At 42.8% G+C, this 26,368-nt stretch overlaps 1 protein-coding gene across 8 annotated transcripts in view; it reads right to left on the bottom strand.

Annotated features, from left to right (window-relative positions):
- PPFIBP1 (PPFIA binding protein 1) overlaps window positions 1-24,787 on the bottom strand; it is a 212,123-nt gene extending 187,336 nt beyond the window's left edge. For 5 of the 8 annotated variants that reach the window (XM_070371242.1, XM_070371245.1, XM_070371243.1 and 2 more), the window contains exon 1: window positions 24,599-24,787. The gene's annotated coding sequence lies outside the window, so the exon portion shown is untranslated. The remainder of the gene's footprint in view (window positions 1-24,598) is intronic. The other 3 variants (XM_005902456.3, XM_070371246.1, XM_070371248.1) reach the window with 1 other exon arrangement.
- Window positions 24,788-26,368: the final 1,581 nt, after the last annotated feature.

Raw genomic sequence — 26,368 nt, 5'->3', positions numbered from 1 at the left:
ACAGTGGCAGCGAATGGAGAGATGGACATTCCCATCCTGGCTGAGGCGCCACACCCTTGAGAATTATTCCTAACCCAGGGCTGGAGTAGGTGTTCCCAGAGGACAAGGAGCACTCCTCCGTCAGATCACACTCTTCTGGAACCTTAGTCAGATCTGTCATGATTGTAAATAAATTTGAACTTTTAACTACCACGTTACAGAATTCACCTTTAGTGTGAGGTATGTGACCTCGGGAAGTTTTCTGTGTCAGTTTTCTCATGTGAAAATGGGGATAAGAGTACTTATCTCAGTTTCCTTGTTTATAAAAAAGAATGTAACAGTATCCACCTCAAAGTGACTGTAAAGATTAAAATGCTCTTGTGAATTATAGCACAGAAAAGCATTGCAAGACCATAAGTAGTCAATAAACACCAACTCTTATGGTACTGCTGCCCTTGTAAGTCCTGACTAACACATTAGTTCCCTTCTCTTTGCTTCTTTAAATCTTTACCAGTCAGATAAGATAAGCTCTTACCTGTGATGGGGGGAAAAAAAATCCACAAGATTTGAAATCAGACAGGAATGGGGTAGCATCCAGACTCTGCTATTAACTACATTTCATTAATTAAAAAGATAAACTTTTCCTCATTTTAACCTCACTGAAACTGAAATGTGCCTTACATGCAGTGAAAGCGGGCATTATCTCCAATCTTAAGCAAACTATTTAATCTCTGTAAAACTATTGATATTACCTTCCTCTCTTAGGGTTGCAGTAAGGCACAAATAACACAATCATGCAACCTCCTAACATACAACAGGCAGCCCTGACATACATTTTGCTCTGCACCTTTATGGGTTCAGTGACCTGTACATAGGAAATGCTTAGGAGGTGAATCAGTATTCACATATATTTAATGGAACAACCCATTATCCATGAAAATTTAAAAATAGGACCCAGACCCATTCCAAACTAATGTGTTTGGATGTCCCTGCCAGAACTGCCTACAGAAAAGGTCAGGGGCTTTAAGAACAAGAGCCCTCAGGAGGGGCCATGGATGGACACCCAGAGCCCTGTGCAAGGACATGCAGGTACTTTCAACAACCCGCCCAGGGCCTCGGATTACTGTCCAGCTCCACACAGGGCCTCTGCTAGTGTTTAAATCCCTGCAGATGCCAAGGTCAGGTTTAAAGTTCGTATGGTAGGGACAGAGTTCAGGAAGGTGCTTTTTCCAAATCCAGTTATAATTCTTTCAGTAGTAACAGTTACACAGTTTGCAGCACTTACTTCATTAAGCTCCACTTAACTATTCACAATAACTCTATGAAACATAACTGACTTCATCAGCATTCCTGCTTTCTGAGGCCCAGTGTTTAAGTCACAACTTAATAAGGGGCAGAAATCCGCCTGGTCCCCAGGCCTGTGTCCTTAACCACCACGCCTTCTCTGGAGGAGATTATGAACATTGGCTGCAGAAGGAGGCAAGACTCTCCGAAAGGTCTCACTTTCCAAACAACCCAAGAGTATTCTTCCCAGGAACATGTCAGACCTCCTGCTCCAGGTGGATGGAGGCAGATGGAGTAGATGTGGGTGGGGCAGTTCTGTGTGGAATGAGTTTCAGTGGGTTTCCAAGCCCAGTGGTGCTGCCTCTGCCCTGGACTCTAGTCAGCCCTAACAGGCAATGTTGTACATTTGACTTTTTCCATTTCACTTGTTCGAGATTTATCTTCCATAGCTCCAACAGCACCCTGTAGCTCACCTCTGGTCCTTCCTTTCTTCAAAAGGCTTCCTCTAGCTTTTTCGTTTCTCTCTCTAAGTTTTATTTATTATTACTTTTGGTTGCACTGGGTCTTTGTTGCTACATGTGGGCTTTCTCCAGTTGTGGCGAGCAGGGGCTACTCTTCATTGTGGTGTGCAGGCTTCTCACTGCGGTGGCTTCTCTTGTTGCAGAGCACAGGCTCTAGGTACATTAGCTTCAGTATTTGTGGCACATGGGCCCCAGAGTTTGGGCTTAGCAGTTGTGGCACACAGGCTTAGTTGCTCCTCGGTAAGCGGAATTCTCCCGGACCAGGGATTGAACCTGTGTCCCTGCACTGACAGGCAGATTCTTATCCACTGTGCCACCAGGGAAGTCCTCTTTTCTGGTTTTTTTTTAAACTTCTGGTTCTTTGAGAGTTTCTCTCCAAACAGCAATTATTTCTCTCTCAGCAGGACTGCACCTCTTGGTCAAGAAACTCTTCTTTATTCATCCTTTGCAGATGTGAGTCACAATGAAAAGCCACAGCTAGAGATTCCTCTTCTGAACTTTCCAGAAAGTTGATGATAAATGCACATGTGCAGGCATGTTTAGAAAAATGGAGAAGCCAGAGGAAGACATATAACTTTCCTTGGCCCCAGGTAGGATGTCTGCACTATCAAATCTCCACACCAAGGACCACAGGGAGAAAGATCATTCCCAGTGGAGGTTTCAGGAAGATACACCTCGAGTGCCCGTGTTCCACAATCTCTCCTTCAGCCCTTCCTCTACAGCGATCACTGTGTGTGTGCTCAGTCGCTAAGTGGTGTCCAGATATCTCTGTGTGATGCCATGGACCATAGTGCACCAGGTTCCTCTGTCCATGAAATTCTCCAGGCAAGAATCCTGGAGTGGGTTGCCATTTCCTCCTCCAGGGGCTCTTTCCAACCCAGGGATCAAACCTGCATCTCCTTCATTGGCAAGTGGATTCTTTTACCACTTGAGCCACCTGGAAAGCTATGTTGCATTAATTTCCTTCTCAGCTGAGGAAACCCGGAGAGCTTTTTATTTCATGTCGTCTACCATTTCTACGCAACAAAGTTAGCCAGATGGTAAATCACACAGCCATCGAATCATTGCATTCCTCCAAGAGGTTCAGAGATGTGTGTTTTTAATACAGAAGCTAAGGCCACGGCAGCTGAATTGCTCAGTTTCTGAATAAGGGAGACTGACCTATTTCTCTCTCCACTCCATTCATAATGGAAACAGGTTGGTAACATTTCCCATGACTAGGCATTACAGAGTTCCCAGGTGATAATATTGAGCCTCCCAGATGGCAACAGTGGTAAAGAACCCGTGTGCCAATGCAAGAGACTTAAGAGACATGGGTTCAATCCCTGGGTTGGGAAGATTCCCCTGGAGAAGAGCATGGCAACCCACTCCAGTATTCTTGCCTGGAGAATCCCACAGACAAAGAAGTGTGGCAGGCTACAGTCCACAGGGTTGCAGAGTCAGACATGACTGAAGTGACTTAGCACAGCACAGGTGATAATGCAGACTGAAGTAAGGAATACAAGGGTCACTCCAGAACTGAGAGGGATTCACTGGAAGTAAGGTCCATGGGTCAGGATACATAAACTCTACCACTTCTGCTGGTGCCAGGCCCAGATCATCCACGCACACCCAAACTGCTGAGATGATGAGTGGGCAGAACCTACCACCACCTTCACTTACTAAAATAAAACGCAGTGTTCAGTTTTGCAGATGACTTGATCTGCAGTTGGAAAGATATTATGACTGACTGACTCTGGCCTTGTTTACTCATCCCACTCACACCACAAGCCACGCCAGACAGTCTCAGACGCTTGCTGAGCACAACTGGCTTTTGGAAATGCCAGAAAACTGATTCACTTTTTCAAAGCACATTAACTTATCCTTTGGCAACGTGACTCCTAAATCATTATCCTCAGCCATGACTAAAGTGCTGCATCAGGTGATTTCAACAGAAGCTCTCCCATGTCTGCCCTCCATCCCAAGGGTCCCCTGGAATGTTCTGAGTTTCACGGTCTGTGTGCCTTACCTGCTTTTTGTAGTGGTGACCCACCGATCCTATAAATTCACCATGAATTAAAGATCCCAGAAACAACTGCATTCATGTACATATACGATTAATATTCCAAATATGCAAAATAATTCACACTTGGGAAAAATTACTCAATTACAGGTCAGCCATTTCACAAGTACAGAAGCTGGCCCTGGTACCATAACCAGGTATAAATATTATCCAAGTGTCTCAAACTTCGGAGAGGCTAGAGATCTGTTTGATTTATCAGTAACAAAGGGGTATGACCTCTTCCTTCGGTTTTGCTAAGGGATCAAACTTTCTAACTTTGCAGATAAAAGGACTTACCATACTATTGGGAATTTGGTGCTATGTACTTTGTTTCTCTCTTAAGGGGCTGGTTAGATTCTTTCTTTGCGACAGGGTAGTGGTCACTATTGTGCTCCAGCCAGATTTCACTTTTAGGGCAAATGTACGCATCCCTGGCTGCTGCTGGCTCACAGAGAAAGTCCTCAGGTAATGCCCCTGGAAGGGGCAGCCAGCTGCCAACCATTGGCTGATTCAAGAATACACAGGTCCAGCCCTTTGCCTCAACTGAAGACAACTGCGCAGGCCCCCCGGCTCCAGAGCTCCCCATAAGGGCACTCAGGGCTTCAGTCATTCCCACACTGCCAGTCAGCTTGTTCTCTGCCCAGTCCTGCCATCTGCTTTTCCTGGCCCCTAAACCCCTTCAGCACCCACCTTCTGGTGTGCTTCCAGCCAACCCAGCCAAAACAAGCTGCTTTCTAAGTGTAGAAAGTTATTTCTTAAATCATGTCAAGGAAGTTACAGGTCCCAGAGAGACATTTTCTATCAGAGGTCCTGTGAAGGCTGAACAGTCTCTGAAAACTACCTGTGATTCTGCTTAAAAATTATACATTTTTCATAACCAGCTCAGGCCGCTTTCTGAACACCAGACCAATGCGGTCAACAGGGACAGGAGTTTAAATAGCCCAGGAGCATCACAGCTTCAAAAGTCAAGGAGGTGAAACACGGCCAGGTGAATGATCTGTGTATCACAGTACCACGTGACCCTGGACACTGACACCAAAGCACGGGGTGCTGAGCTGCAGTCATCACCCTTGACCATTGGAGTGTACCCCTCCCCACATCTGACACGCTTGTCTGATAACTTCACATCCGAGGAAATCTTTAAAGCTACCTGAAAGGGCCTACATGTAAGTATGACAGTGAGACCTGAACATTTTATCCCCAAAACTCCAAACTTTTAGGAACAAGAAACAATTCCTAGAGCTGACTGATTACTGATGACTTTGTACTCTTTACTGTATCCCCAAGAAAACAGATGGCAGACAGGCCTGAGCAGGTAGCAAGAGCTACTGCTACCGTGTTGCCAAGGGGGCATAGCACCATCTCCCAGAAAACCTCAAGGAACTACCTTGTTGTCATCCAGGCTCTAGTGCAGCTTAGGGTCCAGGGATGAGGTTAGAGATGTCTCAGGAGTAGAAGTCAGAGGAGAAGCAGGTGCCTACACAGTGTATTTCATCACCAGAGGGGTGGGTTCAGAATGTTAAAAATGTAGATAATGTACTCCCTATGAAACACTCAGTTTAAAACTGCTGCAGGAACTTCCCTGGTGGTCCAGTAGTTAAGACTCCATGTTCCCAATGCAGGGGATAGGGGTTCGATCCCTGGTCGGGAAACTAAGATCCGGCATGCCACACAGTTCAGCCAAAAAAAAAAAATTAAACCATACTACTGCTTCATGTTTTATAGCCTGTTACACACTGTCTCATCTGACCCTCACAACTCTTTCTATGAGGCCTGGGCTGTTATAATCTCAACTTTATGTCGGGTTAAGTGATTTACGTGTGGCTTCCCTGGTGGCTCAGGGAAGTTAGTAAAGAATCTGCCTGCAATGCATGAGACCTGGGTTCAATCCCTGGGTCAGGAGGAGTCTATGGTGAGGGGATGGCAAACCACCCCAGTATTCTTGCCTGAGACAGAGGAGCATGGCAGGCTACCGTCCATGGGGTCGCAAAAGAGTCAGACACTACTCAGCGACTAAACCACCACCACCACAGATGACTTGCCCAGGATGACACTGCTGATCAATGTTGGGATCAGACTGGCAGATTCTTGGTCCCAGGGTCCTCTCATATAAAACTCTGCCAATTTGCAGCATGTCTACATATTTCTCCAGGCTTGTGTACAAAGCCGCCAAACCTTGTCTCCCTCCTCCTGTCTTTACAGCCTCCACCCTCATATACACATCTCTATTTCATGGGAACAAAGGCTACCGATGACATGAGTCCTGAACAGGGTCACAAATCACCATCAAAGCGCTCTCTCTCTCAGTGACTCCAAACACTCCAAACTCTTTGTTGATACAGACCACAGCCTCTGGAGTATGGCTAACAAGAGGATAAGGGATCAAGTTATAAGATGACCAGTATTCAGTTTCTCTGACTATCCAGATTCATGTCAGTCACATATACAAGAGGAGAGAAGAGAAGAAAAAGCTTTAAACAGTTCACTAATTTCTTGGACACAGTAATTCCTTCTAGGAAACCCTTCCTATCCTGGTCAATAGGTTTTGCAACTGTTATTTGAGGCACTTGGTGGATTCTACTCTTGCCAAGTCGACATTCTGTTTCTGTAGTACAAAAATGCTGGGGCTGAAGAGATCAGGTGGGGATGCTACGGTTTCAGGACCAGAGGCAAGCATCTCTGTGCTGCAGGTGGATGCATTACAGAGGTGGGCATGCTAATGAGCACTTATTACTCTTCCTACTCCACAAGCCAAGCAGCAGCAACAAGAAATGCCTGCTAAAACTTGCTGGGTTCTCAGGCTTTGATCAAAGGGCTAGTGCCACAGTGATTTGGCTGAAGTGATTGACACAGGGCTGAACTGGATTGTTATCTCAGGATCACAAAGCCTCGTCTTAAGTTCTCTGTATCCTGTAAATCAGTACTCAGGTCAGCACCAATTTTATTCTTCCAGACTTAACCTACTCTCTTCACCAGTAATACCGCTAACCCCTTTGCCCCCAAATGTCCACTTTCACTGATTATTAAGAAATCAAACAATGGACCTGGAATTTTAGGAAAACAAGTGCCTACTGATCATTAAAATGGGGTGTGGCGTTCTACAATGTACTGCACTCAGTTTGCAACAGTCAAAAGATTTGGTCTCACTCTGATCCTTGAGACATAAAAGGGAACTGAGAAATCATGTAAATTTCACTTAATCACTGATACTTAACTTTAACCATGTTTCCTGTAAAGCATATACATATGGTATTAATTATACAAAAGTACAATTCTAATTTATGAATTTATATAAATTAAATTTTAAAAACACTTTCCCATCCTTGTCTCTCCATTGCTACCAAAGCAAGTGCAGGGAATGGGAAAATCACATGGCTGCAGATGTAAATTTCTCAGAGAAGGAACAAGAGTATCAGCTATTAATCCAATAAAGCCCCATTCTCATTCACTTTTTCCCTATTCCAATACTAGGTTGATGTATTGTTGAAAATGCAACCATGGCTTCAGGGACAGAAAAAAACAAGAAGACCCAACACATATCCTAAAGAAGATTCCTGAAGAGTGTTATCTTTAACTCCACAGAGACAAAACTGTGTTGGGTTATAACATAATTCTACAATAATAACTCTTGTAATTACTTGACTCAATTTATTAAAATGGAAAAGTCAGAATAAACATACAATAGAAGTCAAATGGCAAGATAACTCTCATGTTGAAATTCTTTAGGCAGAAGTAACAATAATATTAGCAAAGTTTTTTCTTTTTTTAAGTGGTTCACAAGGTCTAGCCTAAGGACGAGATCTAACCCAACTTTTATATGGTATGAAAAAAATAAAGATTTATTTAACAACTTTTCTCCTGAGTTATTTAATAACTTTGTCTTTTCTTATGATTTTATGTAACTTTTTTTAAGGCTGCTCTGTTACCTGAATGTTTAACGATTCACGGACAAGTAACAACTCCATGAATCATGCCAAAATTCTCAACTATGTGTAAAGGAATGCCTGGGTTATTGCTCCTCTAAAGAACTGTCTGTGCTTTTTACGTAAACACATAGACAAAGTATGTTTTATTTTGGCTGCAAGTATAGTTCTAAACTGGGGGTTCATCACAAAATTCTCCAAGCAAAAGGATTTCAGAGAAGTGACTTGGCCACACCAGAAGAGAAAATCTACTGAACAGGAAAATAAGTAGGGCAGATAAAGAAATGTTTCTTGCATTTAAATATAAATAACATTTACTAAAATTTCACAAGTCTAAGCAGATTTACCAGCTATTCTGAAATTTTTAAACAAAAAAAGAGCATTTTCAGCTTTGAAACTAGGAAACAATCATTACATCTGAGCTCCCACAATAAAAGGGCCAGGTGCTATGCTGGGTGGCTTGCATGTCCTATCTCCACTTAATCTAACATTCCTACAAGGCAGACACTGTTGTTTCCATTTTAGAGATGAGAAAACCAAGTCACAGTGTTATGACATGACTCTTGGTATTCCATCCAACACACGTCTGACTCGAAGATCTAAAACAGTTGCTGCTACCCTCTGCGCAATGGCATCGCCGAGAAATTACACCCAGAAATTACAACGAAGGAATTGTTTCATAAGCAGAGGATCAGCTCTGCAATCAGAAGCTCCAGATTTTAATTATGCTTCCATTGATTGGTGGTTTCCTCCAAGTTAATGGAGAGGAAAATAGTGTTTAACCTCATAAAGTTGAGGTGAGAAGCACATTAAAAAGCCCGAGTAAAAGGGCTTTGCAGAAAGAACAACCGAGTGAGCACTGGTTGTTATCGCTACCTCCCTCTTTAGGCTTCAGCTAACACAGCTGGTGACCCGCAGATGAGCAGGGCTGTGGGCTCATATGAGTCCATCTGCAGGGCAGGGAGTCACTTCCACAAGGCTGAGCAGCACACAGCTTGGAGCCTGAGAGAGTGGAACGTGATGGTGAGGTGTGGAGGGGCCTGTCTCTGCTCAGTCCACCTTCTCCTGCACTAAATAAACAAATTGTTGGGGGCCAATTCTGTGGTCAGGTACAAACACCGTTTGCTCAGCCAGATGCTGGTCCCTGGCACTCAGCCATTTGGGAACCTCTAGGAGCCCTGCTGCCTGCAACAAGATCACTCCCATCCTGAGGGAAAGCAAATTTAAAACAAAACCAAATGATCAGGGGCCTAACAAGAGCCTCATCCTTTCTCATCAATTTTCCTTATTCTCTCCCTCTCCACCCACCTCTCTCACCCACACACATGCACACACATTCCGGTGTGAAGGGTTTTCCATGGTACACAGTGGGTGTCCATATTAGATTCAGCACTTTTATCCTCATTAGGAAATTTGATAGCAATCTACTTTGGGATAGAATTTTAAACACTGATAACTCAGCACGGTGACTTTAAGAGTAGAAAGGGTTCATCTGAGTAGAGGTGAAGGAAGGTTGAAGACCCCAGGTGGAAAACAATAATCAATAGATTTGACTACACAAAATTTTTAAACTTTTACACCACTAAAAACAAAAAAAATTTTATCAGAAAAATTAGGGTAAAAAACTAGGTGAAAATATTTGCAATAACTATCAGAAAGGGTTAATAAGTGAAATACACAGAGTTCATGACAAATGAGAATAATACTAATTCCCAATAGATGAAATGGGGAAAGTATATGAACAGTTAAGCCAGAAATAGAGCCGACAGTCATATACATGGTTGACCTCATAAATATCAAATAAATAAAAAAGAAAAAGAAAATATCTTTTCTCCTCGAAAGTTAACAAACGTTATTGAAGTGAGAATATCACTCTGCTATTTTTTGGTAACTGATATCAACACGGACCAAGACATCCATGCATGGTGACCCACACCCTTTGATGCTGCTTCTTGTCATCTCTTGTAAAGATGGGAAGGGTCTGAAAGGCAGAAAATGCTGACTGCCGAAAGATGCTCAGCAAACACTGAAAACAGGCTGTGTGTGCTGTGATAGGGTTAAAGAACCCATGAAACACCAAGAGATGGAAGATATTAGAGTCCTTAGAAATAATATTTAGAGGTGCTGTAGTCGGGTGAGGACATGCAAATAAAACAACATTAAGAGGAATTCCTTGGCGGTCCAGTGATTAGGACTCGGTGCTTTCACTGCTGTGGGCTCAGGGTTCATTTCCTGGTCGGGGAACTAAGAACCCATAAGCTGAGCAGTACAATGGAAAAAAAATTTTAAATAAAATTAAATAAACAAATAAAACAATGTAAGTAAAAACAGGACACAAAAATACACATTCAGAATACTTCAAATATGAAAAAATATATATGAATGGAAAAAAAGGAAGGAAACACAGCAACAGTAGTTGTATTTTCGTGTGACAGAATACTGAGGACTATTTTTTTTAAACTGTATCATCTTTATGTTTTTTCCATATCATCCAAATCTTCTAGAAGGTGCATATATTATTTTGTAACTATAAAAATATTAAATAATAGTCTCAACTTCAAGTTAAAAAAAAACAACAGATAGAAATCCAACAGTTCTTCAAGCTACTCCTACAAATGCCAAAACTGTGCAGCAAGCAGGTAAGGCAGTAAACGGAGAAAGCGGCTTCATTTTAAACTTAGGGTTATGAAAACAATAGGCTTCTTGATGTGAAAACAAAAACTTCTCATATCCCACTTATCAAAACATAGTTTGGAAATTCACTAATCAAAACATTTTCCATCAGAGGATTTAAACTCACACACCACAATTATCTCTAGTTAAGCAAGCAGGAAGTTTACCAGGAACCCCCTAAAAATTAATAATTGTTTTTACAGCTTTGATAAATCCATGCCAGCTCATGTTAGTACACAGTGTGGCACACACAATCTCCAGTGAGTCTGTCACTTCTAAACAGGAAAGCATGAAATCCTTAGCATAAGGCAAGAATCACAGATGTTCTGAAGTGAGGCGTTTTAGGGTTTGCCCCCCATCCACAAAAGCTGGTTTCTCAGTCTTTGAGATGGTTTTCTTAGAGTGACAGTTAATTATGCCAAACTCATCATATTCATCATCTTGTTTCATCTTCAGGAACCTACAAGGAAGGGTGTCTCATCCTCAGCCCTACTGACGTTTGGGGCCGGGTATTTCTCTGTTGCTGATGCGGGGAGAAGCACCCGTGCATTGCAAGGATGTTTAGCATCATCTCTGGATTTTACTTACTAAAAGCCAGTCTTGCCTCCACCCCCAGCTGTAACACAAGAAGTGTTTTCTGACATTGCCAAATGACTCCTACAGGCCCAAATCACTCCAGTTTAAAACCACTGCTACAAAATACTATTATTGACCCCATTTTACAAATGAAGAAACTGAGACACAGCCATGCTGCTGCTGCTGCTAAGTCGCCTCAGTCATGTCCGACTCTGTGCGACCCCATAGACGGCAGCCCACCAGGCTCTGCCATCCCTGGGATACTCCAGGCAAGAACACTGGAGTGGGTTGCCATTTCCTTCTGCAGTGCATGAAAGTGAAAAGCAAAAGTGAAGTCGCTCAGTTGTGTCTGACTCTTAGCGACCCCATGGACTGCAGCCCACCAGGCTCCTCCGTCCATGGATTTTCCAGGCAAGAGTACTGAAGTGGGGTGCCATCGCCTTATCCGAGACACAGCCATAGGTCCACCTAAATCCACAGCCCAAGATCAAAACCCTATCCTGTCTTTGTGCACAGTAGGAGGTCTATCTTAGAGTATAGGATACTACTCAAGTCTCCTCCACATTCCCACAGAGGCTTGTCTAGGCCTCAATGCACACTAGCCAAAAAAATCGTTACTCTCATCACTAAAACATTCACTGATTCCTGATTGGGTAATAGGGCCTGGCAACAAAGGCAGAGTCATGGCCTTCAACAAGTATATAATCTATTTGAAGAAATAAGATATAGAGATCAGCCATTTGGAGCACCAGTTTTGGAGGAAACGCTGTTTCTTCATCAGTAAGAGGAAGATAATGCTAGTGCCACACTCATAATTAAGTGAGATGACATAAGCAAAGTTCCTATCACAACGCACAAGTTCAAAAAACAACTAGATAACCAAACGCATGGTAACATACAGGCACAAGCACTGGAAGAATTACGGCTTCTCAAAATCACTGGGCTGGGAGGAACCTTCACAAACGACTTGAACTCACTGTCCACTTAGTGCTGAGTCACTTCAGTTGTGTCTGACTCTTTGTGACCCTATGGACTGTAGTCCACCAGCTCCTCTGTCCATGGGTTTCTCCAGGCAAGAATACTGGAGTGGGTTGCCGTTACCTTTAGCATTTAAAATTCTAAAGATTTTATTACCTGCTTCCAGCAAGAGTTTGTAGGCTGAGCTCAGACTGAGGCTCTCAGCAAGGGTCTCCTGATGAACTGCTTTAATGGGGGCTAGAGGAAAGATGAGAGTTTAAGCAGGAACAAACAGTAGGAAAAGTAGAAGAGCTAAGCAGCCTTAAAGCATTGCCAGGGGGGCAGAGCCTGGGTGTGAGCACAGGAGAGAAGCTTAGAGAAAGAATCGAGATCAGATGAGGTCACAAGTGACACAGTGACACAGTGGTGACACTGACCAGGTGAGACCTGGGAAGTATTTCTCCTAAAAAAGGCAATCAAGAGCTAAAATACAAAACAAAACAAAAAAGAAAATAAGGGCTGCTACACTATGAGGTTGGAGAACTTAATTTCTCAAGTTAAAGTATCAGCATTCTAATTCCTTCACAGCATTCCTTGAAGACAACAGGCAAATGCATGCTCTAGATCCATGAAAGTGAAGGCTTTGCCAGAATAAAGAGTCAATCTTGGGACTTCCCTGGTGGCCCAGTGGTTAAGAATCCTCCTTGCAATGCAGGGATGTGGGTTCAGTCCTTGGGGTAACTAAGCCTGTGCAGCATAACTACAGAGCCTGCGCCCTCTGGAGCCCACACTCCACGACTGGAGAGTCCATGAGCCACAATGACGGTCCCACGTGCCTCAACTGAGACCCAACACAGCCAAATAAATATTTTTTTAAAAAGTCAATCTTCCTCCTAAAGTCCACAGGTGGTCCTCCTGTTTGAAAACTGGAGCCCAGAGCAGCCAGATCTTCTCTTTGTTAAATGTAAATTTCCATTGGTGAAGTCACCAAAAAAATTTAGTACTGGCGCAAATTTCTTAAAATACTGTATATTTCAAGCCATACTTGTCTGCAGGCAGTCTCCATCCCAGATCCACGAGTCTGAGAATTCTGCTGTAAGGCTGAGCCCACAGGAGATCAGAGAAAGGACCAGGCAGGGCTTGTACCAAAGGTTTATTTGGAAGATCTGTCTAGCCACAGGTGCAGAATATAGGGAAGAGACTAATTGCACGGTCTGTATCAGAGATGATGATGTAAACTAAGGGACTGGTAGAAGGAAAAGTCATTCGGAAAACACTTGAAAGGCAAAAATGACAGGGCTGATGGCCAGGAGAAGGGTCTCTAGGTCACTCCACTCAAACCTGACCCATTGTAAACTTCGATAATGAAGCTGAGACTTCAAGATCAGAGGGTAGCTCGAGCTTAAAAGTGAGTTCTTTAACTTCCCAGAACCAGGGCAATCTTCATGAACTTCTAACCTGTAGTCACATACAGAATCCCATGCTCAGAAAGACCCCATATCTGGTTTAACACTCTGCTGTCATCATCAAGATTCCTAATAATTTAAACTTTGAATTTTTTTCATAAATGAGGTCGAAATTCCTCACAATTTAAACTTGTGTTCTATAAACAAGGTCAGATGGCACAATGGAGCATGCACGTAAGCAGAGGAGATCTGTTTAATAAGAGTGGCCACCATTCCTTGCCGCCCTATTCATACAGTGTTTGCAATGCCCCAGAAGCACAGAACTTTGGCAGGCTCACGATGCATCGAGTTCAGCAGGACTCAAAGCGAGTTCAAGGTAAATGTGCTACAAACAACTGAGCGAGCAGGTGGGTGGGTGCTGACAGCCACAAGAGGCCATGCTTTCCTTTCCATCCAGAATCCGCTGTACACGCAGAAAGAAGGCAGCATGTTTCTAAGAAACAAAAACAACCAAACACTCCTTTCATATCCTCTCTTACTCCTGTCACTCCCCTGTATTAACCAACCACTTGAGCTGACAATGACAGCACAGGAGAAGGAAAGACAGAGCAACTCCATGGTTCTTTTTCCTTTCAGTCTTTCCTTCCATAAGCCAAGACTAATAGACTGTGCAAATTGAGATGTGAAATAACGGTAGCCAGGTTTGTGCAGGGTTTCCTCTGTTCTGATAAAAAGAATATACAAATGCATTTACAAACCACGAAACACTAAGAAACATGATTTCAGTAATTCTGTGTAGTTGTTAAATGCTCTTATATTTGCATTTCACACTGGCACTGCATAATAGAAAGATGAACAATAAAATTCATGCTGATGATTTTTATTTTCACTTCACTCAGAATAACATTAAAGCAAATAAACACCATGACAAGTAAAGAGAGATGACAGAAGAAAAAGAAAAGCTTTTCCTGTTAGTACCTTTTACAGCACTTTTTCCTGCTTTTTGAACAAGAGGGTCACACATTTTCATCATACACTGGGCTCCACAAGTATGTAGCTGGCCCCACTGAGAATCACTGAACTCAAGAACATTATGCCCAGATCTAAGTATGCTGCCCACACTTGGATACATTTATACTGACATCAGTCAAAGCAACCCCGCAAAGGACCCACCTATGGGCTGATGGGAGTGGTGCTGAGTTTTAGTCCGACACTCTTAACTATTAGATTACTTCAGTCCTTTTCTTATACAACTCACATCATTGCAACAACAAATCTGCTGAAACAATGCAACCCAATGTCTTTCAGCCAAAGATCTTTCTGAGTTCCTCTCATGACCTCTTGTGTTCGGTTTACACGTTAGTTACGTTCTAAAGGCAACCAACGTTGGCATCCTCATCTTTCCTATGTCATCTCTAACTTCAACACTCTGGGGAAGAGTCCCGGGATGGGTGGGCTGGGCAGACCCCTCTCTCCCCCTTCGAAGATGCACAGAGCCAGTTAAACCAGAGCATGTAACGATGCAGAAGTCTCTCTGCTGGACACCTCCCTCTTTCAGAGTACTCCCTGGTGCTCTGTGGTTCAGTGTTAACCAAACCCAGCCTGTGGTCCCAGACCCGGGCTGCTTCCCCGTCACTCAGAGCTCTCGGATTTCCCCTGGTAAGTTGTTCTGCAAACCATTCAGTCTGGTGTCTAAAAACTCCTCCTTCACATACAGTCAGGTATCCCTTTGTCTCATTTCATTCCCCTCTTCTTTTTTTGTACCACTACTTTCCACTTCAATAAATTAATTTCCTGCCTGGAGATACATCCTGGCAAATGTGTCAGCTTGCATTGTTTAGATGAGAGACTTCTGTCATTCTTTCAAATGTTTCCTCTGTCTCAATAATCCTGAGAGCTCTGGGGAGCCTGAGTTACTTGTCTACGAATTTCCTCTCACTGCCTCCTATTAGACTGGGGGAGGAAAAAAAAGGCAGACTGCCTGGGGGTGAACTCACTCAGCTCTTATCTCTTCCAATCACATTTCTTTCCTCAATTTCCCGCAACCTTTCTTTCATTCTATCTGAAGAAGCATTCTTCCAGATTTCAAAGCTAACCCGCATTCTCCACCTAATTTCAGTCTATCCCTTTCCTTCCCCCTTCTTGTTTGCTGCTTTCATATTACCCTTTCTGCCTGGACCATCATCAAACCCACACTGTCAGAGCACATCTCTCCCTGTTCAATTCCTTGAAAGGCTGGGCTAACAGGACAGCCTCGGGTTCATCACCTCCCATGTCTTCCTCAACCTTCTGTCCTCTGGATTCCGTGGCTACTGCGCTGAAACTGCTCTCCTAGCCCACAGATGACCTGGCAGCTGGACTCGGGGCCACTTCTCAGGCTCGTCCTGTAAGAGGTCTGCAGCACTGGATGGTAGGGATGGTCCACTTGTGTTGGGCGTGTTTCATTCCCTTGCCACCGGCAACCTCTTCCCTTCCAACCTCCCTGGTTATTCTTGCTCTATCACCTTAAATAACTTCTTTTCTTTGGCCTGACTATGTCTACATGTCAAGAGTTCCCTGTGGGTTGTGTACTTTCTTCTCTTTATTCTACGTTCTCTTCTTCAGCAAGCTCACCTACTCTTGCTCTTTAGGTAGCAACCCTACAGAGATGGTCTATCACTCAAGGGTTTTGCCTACACTCCAAACCTAAATGTCTAAATTGGTGCTTAACATCATGATGTGAATAGCATGAATAACTAACAATTCTTAGCAGCTTTTAACATGTCAAGTACAGAACTAAGCCAGAGGCAGTAATACGAAGTGGTTGAGGTTACTGACCCTGGAGACTGTATCTACCTCCATTTAAATCCCTGTCCAACACACAATCTGTGTGACCTTGGGAAATTCACTTAGCCTCTCTGTGCCTCGGATTTCTCATTTGTAAGAATAAGAACAGTACCTTTTCTTAGGGATGATGTAGGGATTAAATCTAAGTTGAAATATGTCAGACAGTTAGAATAGTGCTTAGTACACACTGAGTAGGCATTAGCTATTATTAATACTGTTGTTGTTATTCTCCTAAAAACCTAACAAGACAGGTTCTATGATTTAACCCATTTAGACAATGAGAAAATGAAGGTAAGTTATCATGGGTCCCAATGAATTGCAAACTCTAGATGTTTAAATCTTCTTTTTCAGATGCTTAAATCTTAATTCATCATATTTCCTATTTAAATTCAACTTTTGCTGTGTGCCTTTCTTGTTCTATCTGTCCTCACTCCGTTCGCCACATATACCCCTCCTAACATTCAACATATTATTTCAAGAGTCATTTTTATAAAATAATAATAGTTCTTAGATCCCTCCCTACCTTACAAAAAAACCCACAACTCATTTTAAAGCATAGTCTTGTCACTCTTTTTAAATCCCTCTAAGATCTGGCTTTAGAATATCTTACCTCTATTAACAATACTGATCTTCCTATCTTTCTCTAAAACTATATTCTATGCTTTGTTTCAAACCCAAGGATGTTCATGTCCCCCCCAATGTCTCAACATTTCCTACTCATCCCATTGAAATCCCACCTTCTCTAGTAGGACCCCTCTAAACCCAATCCTTTACTAATTCATAGCACCATCTTCTACCACTTACCTCCAAGAAGCCCCACAAACTGATTCTTTAAACTTTAATACTCTTTATATTTCAAGAGTAATTCATGAGGCTGTAAAACAGACATAAAAAAATTAAAGGCCCCTCATCTTTCCCATCATCTTCATCCTATCCCCCACAAATCACTCCATTTAGCAACTTTTTCCTGCACTGACATGCTTGGTGACTTTTTTCCTTAAAATACATATAATAAACATTTGTTTAAATCTGTATATTTTCCTCCAACTTTCTAACAGCTAAGTAGCTTTCTAAATCTGTTTTTCATTATGATTATGTGTAAGGAAGATCATTCCATTTCTTCCCCTATCTTCTCTATATGAATATGCTTAAGGGTAAAGACCATGTTTTATTTGCCCTTATATCTCCAAGATGATCTTGTACCAAGGTCAAGAACTGTTTAACAAAATAGTAACAATATCTGTCATTAATCCAATGTTCACTGTATGCCAGGAAAATCATTGTTAATGTTTCACATATATTATCATATGTAATTCTCATAACCCACCCAATTATTCCCATTTCACAGAAGACAAAAATCACATAGTTAAGGACAGAAGAGTCTCATTTACATTTCTCTGACTCTGGAGCACATCCACTTCATCTCTTTGGTTATAGGTAATAAAACTGTCGTAAGAACATCTTTTGCTTTTTCAACCAAAGTTCGGAGAACATAAGAGTTCCGAGTATTCCAGTGTAGGCAGACGGGGCTGAAGATAAATAGATGGGCCTTGGAATGAATGGTAAACAGATGGAGGCAAGTGGCTACAGACATAAAGCTAACCCACCATTCAGTTGTTCAAATCATGTTTACTGAGAACCTACTAAAAGTTAAATTACTTACCTCCCCCTCTTCAGGCTCCTCACTATGGTATTCTTTAGTAATAGCCGCCATCATTTATTAAAAATCTATGTACCAAATGTATTATTATTATTTCTATTAACATTTTATAATACTGACAAACCTCCCTGGTGGCTCAGACAGTAAAGCGTCTGCCTACAATGCAGGAGACCCAGGTTCGATCCCTGGGTTGGGAAGATCCTCTGGAGAAGGAAATGGCAACCCACTCCAGTACTTTTGCCTGGAAAATCCCATGGACGGAGGAGCCTGTCCATGGGGTTGCAAAGAGTCAGACACAACTGAGCGACTTCACTTCACTTCAATACTGACAAAAATTCCATAAGACAAACACCAGTACCACCATTTACAGATAGTAAAATGGAGACCCAAAACCATTAAATTTTTTGTCAAGATTAGTCTGTAATGAATAGCAAAGCCAAGATTCAAATTGAGAGTATGCAGGGTTCCAAAGTCCAACCCATTTTTTAATCATCCAGGATGATGCCTTTTAATTCTGAGCGAAAAGAACTATGACTTCTTTAAAATTTAAACTCAGTCAGGATCCCATCTGGCTTCAAGTAACAGACCCAACTTCTGTGGTTGAATCAAACGAAGATTTATTTTTCTCAAAATAAATCAAGAGGTGGGCAGACCAAGTCTGGTACAGCGTTCCAGAAGGCCATCAGCTTCCCAGCCCACTTACCCCTCAAGCTTCTTGAATTTGGTCATAAGACAGCTTCTGCAATTAGAAAACAGCATCCATTATCCTGGAAGAGATAACGAGAAGCACAAAGAGCAATAGCCTAACAGGCAAGAGAGTCTGTGGGAGAGCCCCTCCCAGCTACCTGCATCTTATTGGCCAGGACGATGTCACTTAGACACCGCCCAGCTGCAAGGGATTCTGGGAAATCAAGTTTTGGGGGGGGGGGTGTGCGTGTGTGTGTGTGTGTGTGTGTGTGTGTGTGTGTTGTTTTGTTTTTAACTGACCACCAGTAAAAAGTGGGAAGGATGGAAACGATTGCACACCTAGCTGTGTCTGCTCCACAGGGTAATGTAGAGTGCAAGCCATCCTAGAGAATCACGGTACCTTGAGAAGAAAGCAATAAAAGAACTTTAAGTCTATGTTTAAAAGCCCTCTTGGTTGAGCAAAGTCACCCACTGATGGGGGTGGAGGTCGGAAGAAAGTTTTACAGACGCATCCAAGCAGCTGATCCAGAGGAAAAACACTGAGACCCAGGTGACTTCACACAAACTGTCCTGGCCGACTCACAGGTTCATTCAGTGTTTCCTGTGAGTCGTCACTGTTTCCCTTCCTCCCACTCACTCGCTGTCCAGTTACTTTAGATGAGAGCTTACAGGCTCCTCTGACTCTTCCATCATTCATAATAAAACGTAGAGTGTGTTCAAATTTCAGTTCAAGCAAAGTAAAATCCTCGACCATGTGTTGTTACGAGAAGCATTATCTTTACAAAAAGGTAATGGTTCCAGGGATATTATTTATGCAACCACAGCCACACTCTCAAGTTATTGTATTAAGAAAGTAGGCCATAGAGCTTTAGCCTGTTTACATTTTCTTTCAAAGTTCAAACTTTTCTCATAAAAACCTCATACAATTCTATGATGAGAAGATTATATTTGTGAAAAGATATATATGGAGAGAGGGTGACAGAAAGCCAGCAAAAGGACTTCTGTGAGCTATATCCTAGGCTCACAGGAAATACAAGATGACATGAAACCATATTCAATAATACAGTTCAGAGTAACATGCATGCAAAGCAAACGGTAAGAGTTCCCAATGGGCCTACCTACTTCTTCCCAAGAACTACCTTGTGTGCCTAAAGAATTTGGCCACTTACTTATGAATGGACTTGTCACTGAAAACAGCATCTTTAGTCTCTCTCTCTCATCAGGTAAAATTAAGTTTTCCTTTGCTACCCCACACGCAACACTAGGAATCAGCGTATCGGCTCTCGAACTCGCATTTGTTTTTCTGTCAAATGCTTAATTTCTCTAAGTTAAAGGAGAGGTGAAAAGACCTCGCCTTACTCTGGAGTTCAAAGGATGTCCACAAAATCTACAGCCAGTCCCCAAAGTTATGGTATTTGATCTTCTTCCCTCATGATCCATGTCAGTGAAACAAGTCTTTACCAGAATGACTGATACTCAGTGCAATCTGAGTTCGCACAATTCCTTCGGTCATGGGCATTTTTAGGTGCACCACCACACGGAAACCTGGCGGTTTCTATTCTGAACTCCTTACGTTTGCCAAGAAAAACAAGGATGTGAATGTGGGCCAGTCAAACTGTGAGTCACACCAAGTTCCAGGGAGACATGCAACCAAAGTTCAGTCACAAACTAAGACAACATACCCACCTGGATCCCTCAGAGTCCAAACCCACATTTCAGAAATAGAAGCTCTCCAAAGAGAAGTGGTAGAGGTTTCACTCAAACCCTCCTCTTCTTCAAAAGCTGCCTAATGAGTGTGTAAACTTAAAACTCCTGGAAGGGCCCACTGTTTCATCTAAAATCCAGTTGTTTGGTGTCTTAGATCCTTAAACATGGGGCAAAGTATTGATGTAAAAGAAACCCTCACCACTTGGCTTTTTGAAACAGCAACCAGTGCCAAACAGGCATCAATAATTACTGTTTAAATAAAGAGTATAAAAAAATAGAAAAGTCTTTGTATTTTCTAGGGTGGGTTAGTTCAGCTTTCTTTTTTTAATCCATTAGCTCCATTTAATGAAGCATCAGTCTTTATGGTGGTGATAACATGTGACAAAAGCTATAGGCTTTTGGCTAGGAAAATCATTCTGACATGCACAGAGATGAATTTGAGAAAGTGATGACATAATACACTACAGATTCAAGGAACTACATAAGCCCAGAGCAGTTATTGGATAGTGTCAACATGGGGGCAGCTGGATGACTGATTTAATTGTGAAATTATCAACTTTTAGTTGAAGGGAAATGCTGGCCAGAGGACAGACACTTTGTTTCATTTGTCCTAAAACAACACCCAGTGTCAGTAACCTTAACAGCTTTGGATCCCATACTTAAACACATCTGTTCCACCATGGTTAAAAAACAGTAAAATCATGGTTTCCTGAAAGATTTCACAATCAGATGCTCAACTGGGATTTTTTTCTTACTTTCAAAACTAGTATGACTTTCTAAGGAAATCTTTGGGAATAAAAAAATGTCATAATTATGTATTAGGTTGGCCAAACAGTATGTTTAGGTTTTTTCCATGTTACAGAAAAACTCAAACTTTTTGGCCAACCTAATACTATCTCTTGCCTATGTGTGCACCTTAAAGGAACATTTCTTTAGTAAAGAATCAAGACACAGACCCAAATGTGAATGGATATTCATACATTCATTCACTCATTCATTCACTGTTTTGAAAAGGTAATTCAAATCAGATCAGAAACATGTAGTAATATCTCTGAAAAGACAAGAGTGATGAATGAGGTCTTTTAGTTAACAGTTTGAAAGATGTGCTTTTGAAGATACAGGTATTTTTTAAAATGGGAGATGAGAACCTCAAAAAGTTACTTTTAATGTGACAAATTACCAACATAAACTAAATTAACTACAAAAGTACAAGTAGTTCATGAATATGAAAGGTTTTAAAAAGAAGTCAGCTAGTCAGTAACTCGGAGAAAGCAATGGCACCCCACTCCAGTACTCTTGCCTGGAAAATCCCATGGATGGAGGAGCCTGGTAGGCTATAGTCCATGGGGTCGCTAAGAGTCGGACACGACTGAGCAACTTCCCTTTCACTTTTCACTTTCATGCATTGGAGAAGGAAATGGCAACCCACTCCAGTGTTCTTGCCTGGAGAATCCCAGGGACAGGGGAGCCTGGTGGGCTTCCGTCTATGGGGTCGCACAGAGTCGGACACGACTGAAGTGACTTAGCAGCAGCAGGAGTCAGTAACTGAGGCGGGGTGGGGAGGGAATTGACCTTGTTCTGATTTATCTCCTGCAAGCACAGTGAGCAACAAAAAGACTACCTAAGCAGTTAATGAACACTCTCTTACTGAACTTGTTTTCAAAAAATGACTAGAATGCCCCTGAAATTAGGCACTATTGATATGTAACAACAGTGTGCCCTGAATTTCAAGTCAACATCTGTCCACAACGGCCAGATTACCCCATTTTTTAAAGGAGCTATCGTAGCTGGTCAAAGAATTTAACCAAAACCTGATTCTACCTTTCTCAACAACTCAAACATCTTTCAAGTTTTGTCCTTTGAACATACTATGTTTTAGTATACCACATCTGCCTCCTACACACAGATGGAGAAAGAGAAATGTTGGTTAAAAATAAGTATGTAAATGTAAAGGTTGCTACTCAAACTGCAAATGCAATTTAAAGCTTTGTTATATTCAAGGCAGTAAACAAGGACTCATTTCTTGGAAAGAATTATAAATCTGAATTTGGAAAACAAGATAACATCCTAAAGATACTACTTGACTGGTTTTTGCAGCTTTCTTTCGGTATTACAAACAGCAGTCTGAATACTCCATCAGTCAAGGCTTCAGAGAGCTCTCACCAGCCCACAGGAATTCCACCTCACCTCCTGGACTTTCCTGCTGAAAAAGTGCATTGGAAAATACAGTGTGTTTTATGTACTTCTACTCAGATGGTAAAGAATCTATCTGTAATGCAGGAGACCTGGGTTTGATCCCTGGTTCGGGAAGATCCCCTGAAGAAGGGAATGACTACCCACTCCAGTATTTTTGCCTGGAAAATCCCATGGACAGAGGAGTCTGGCGGGCTACAGTCCATGGGGTTGCAAAGGGTCAGACTGGACTGAACAAATAACTCTTTCACTTTCACAGAACATAAATAGCAAAGACTCGGTAACCATTATTTCAGTGACATTAGCCAATTTCTGTTTCTCAGTCCAAAATACAGATCAAAATTAAAATATATAGGCTTTTTCAGTGAAGCACACCTCCTCTTTGCAAAAAAATCTACTCTTAATCCAACCTGTGCAAACTAAAAATTTTAAGAACAATACAGATCCAGGTGTCTTACGCATGCGTGCATGAGTGTGTGCTCAATCACTTCAGTCGTGTCCAACTCTTTTGCGACCCTTTGGACTGTAACCCGCCAGGCTCCTCTGTCCATGGGACTTCCAGGGCAAGAATACTGGATCAGTTTGCCATTTCCTCCTCAAGGGGATCTTCCCCATCCAGGGATTGAACCCATGTCTCTGGTGGTTCCTGCACTGCAGGTGGATTCTTTACCACTGAACCACCAGGGAAGCCCTTAGGTGTTTTATAAACAACAGCAAAACAAAACACCTCTTTTTTGCCCTGCAACCTAACTGGTATCTGGCTAGAAAGACAGAGAACCCCATCAACAAAGTCCTGTGTCTCCACACTTCCCGACCTGGGATTATTAGAGGCAATATTTGTGGCTTCTTTCTTTCCTCCTCTCCCGGAAATGCCCTGACGTACTGGCACCTGGGATGCAGCTTTTGACTCACAAAGAAGCCCACGCCCGTCTCCTCCCGACCTGGCAATGGAAGGATCCTCACTGCTGAGGCACTCTGGTGAAAGAAAAGGGAAACTTGACTTAGGAGTCCCAGCCCAAATACTTTCTTTGCTTCCCCAAAAGAAAGAGCCTTCAGCACTGATAAGTGAGGGTTCTCAATCAGTGTATAGGGTCAATTTTTTCCCCAGAAAGTCAATCATACCCAGTTAGTAACCTGGGCACACAAAATCACCAAGCAAGAAACAGCTAAAGGGTTTGAAACCGGAAATAAACAAAAAAACAGAATTTTGTATTTCGGCTTATCTAAATATCTTTTTGCAGTTCCTTTCCCTACAGACCGAATTGGGACATGAGATCAAGTTCTTCTTCTATTGCTCCCTGCAATTCTTATTGAAAGGCAGGATTTGTTTTGGCCCCACATGTTGAAAAATTCATGTTCCTATAATTAAGAGTTTGTTTGCCACGCCTTCGGCCACATTTCCCAGTTAAAACTCCCTTCTCTAAAAAGGATCCATGAAAACAACTACCAGCCCTCATCCTTCCCTCAAACAGCCACAGAAAACGGATATGAAGGTTCTCAACAGCCTTTCTAACCTTTCCAGATTCACAACGTAGGCAACCAAAGGGATCCTCCGTTAAGATGTGAGAGAAAAAGAACCGGCGTTGAAGCATGCCCCCAAGAGACCGGTTTTCCCACAAGCTCATAATTAATACACTCCAAGTGAATTTCTCACGTTCTGACGGAACTATAAAAAAGGATTTCTTATATTATGATATAAAAAATATGAATAACAATGACAGACTTTCATTTAAATGTAACAGACCACAGGGGAGCCAATAAAACACAAAAACTTTTGTTCTCTCTCATCATAATTTTTGAGTCGATATTTCATAAACTTTTTGTGACATTTTAAAATAACAGCCCCCTCTACACACACACACACACACACACACACACACTTCTCTGATTGGGGTTCTTAAGTATTATTAGCAGACTGGGGAGGGGGCGGTGTTTAAGGACACAGACAAGATCTCACACGTCCAGTCCTGGAGGTATTTTTCACCTAAAAGCTAGTTGGGAGCCCCAGGAGTTAAGCCCTACCCCACCCACCAAAAAGTGCCCGCTCCCACTGGGAAACTGGAGTGAGCTGGAAAAGGAAATCGAGCGGTGAAAAGGAGGAGCAGCTGCAACCGCACAACGGTGCCACTACACTCCGGTCCCCGAGAGGAGCCAAACGCCCTTACCTGGGGGGAGGAGAGCCGCCAGCACGAGTTGCAAAAGTTGTGCTTCACCTTCGCCCGGAGTTCAAAGCGCCGGCACTCCGGCCCCGCCGCAGGCTGGCTGCCCCGAGTCCTCTCTCGCCCGGCTCCCGCCTTCCCCACCCTCTCGGCCCTACACCATGTCAGGAATCCGGGCAGGCACCGAGCTGGGAGCTGACATCACTCCCAGTCCCAGGTACCTCCCCTCCCTCGTGCCCTCCCACCTCCCTCCCCGCGGGAAAGAGCCAAAGAGAGCGCGCGGGAGGGGTGTCGGCGCGCCGCGGTTCGCGCTGATTGGGCCCTCGGACTGTCACTCAGAGGAGCCCACTAATTTTACACATTCCTCTCTGAGCCCGGCGCTGGGCTGGAAGTGGGTGTTGATGGAAAAAAATGCTGCCTTTCCTGCTATCTGTAAGGGAAGGAGAATCATGGTACGAAGAAGATCCTTGCAGGTGGTGTTTTAAACTTTTCTTGGCGCATTTCCCAATCCCCCAGGTCAGAAACGAAACTAACCTATCCAAGCCCCCCTTTGAAGGAAAAACAGTCGCCTGTGTGTCACGGGCAAGTCCGAGTCCGGCGGCGCGTGCAGCAGAAAATGGCTAGCTTGAAGTCAGACAAATAAAGGAAACCGCCAGCTCGCTCAGCTCCCCTTTTATCTTGGGGTTGCTGGGCGTTCCCTTAGAACGGGAAATTTAGAACTTCAAAAGCTCTTCGAGAAGATAGGGAGGACAATCCTAGAAACTGCGACCCAGCTCTAGATTGTTAACCCTGGGGCGTTATCGACCATGCGGTTTGCTTTTGCTTTTAGTGACGAAAATCACAGCACGCGAGCTTCCAGGCAAATAAAATTGAACCTCTGAAGTAAGAAAAATTACTGTTTTACCTTTTTTTAAAGACAGCAGGGCTGCTGTTTTTATACACAACTGAAAAGGGGTGGAAATCTCACAATTGAGTTCAGCAAGCCACAGGAGAATAATTATTGTTGAATGGAATCAATTGCAGTGGCTGAGCTATCAATTAAGAATTAACTAACATTTACCCTGGCAGCTATCAGGCTATACCCTGGCTAACAGAACAGAGAGATTCTCAGGAAATGGGTCTTTCAGTTTGACTAATAACTGCCCCAAGGCAGGACTGAATTGTGAAACGTGGCCCTCTTTATATGAGATAAAGATAGATTATCCGTCATCTTCTGGAATTACAATGAATTGACTACTGACTTTCTCTTCATTTTTATTGTTTGTTTTCTGATGAATGAGGACGTGCTTATTTTGCCATTCTGCCACAAATTGTAGAAGGGATGCACAGAGTCCACCAGTGTGTCTGAATTAATTCCCACAACCATCCTGTAAAGTGAGTGTCATTAGCCCCGTTTCAACATAAAGGAATGAAAAGCTCAGCAAGGTTACATAAGTACATTGCTCCAGAACTGCAGTTGAAACCAAGGTTTATTGGATTCTGAAGCTATTTCTTCTCTCTAGAGCAGTGATTGCCCACAATCTACACACATATTATAATGCCAAAAAAAAAAAAATCCACCGACCCCAGCAACTGCTCTCACAGACCAATTTCTATATTATCAACATTATGCTGTTTGTCAAACCTACACTGTTCCAAGCTCCTAACTTTACTGAATCCATTTTCCCCCACCTCTAAGTCCTTCTATGCACTACTTCCAAATGAGTTTGCTAAAACACTGTTTGGTTTTGCTGTCAGCATCTTCCCCTTCTAAATCAGGTCCCTCTTGCCATGCAA

Source organism: Bos mutus, chromosome 5 (genome assembly GCF_027580195.1).
Source record: "Bos mutus isolate GX-2022 chromosome 5, NWIPB_WYAK_1.1, whole genome shotgun sequence".
NCBI classification, from domain to species: Eukaryota; Metazoa; Chordata; class Mammalia; order Artiodactyla; family Bovidae; genus Bos; species Bos mutus.
Note: the sequence above shows the minus strand (reverse complement) of the source record. Positions and strands in the feature narration are given on the sequence as shown.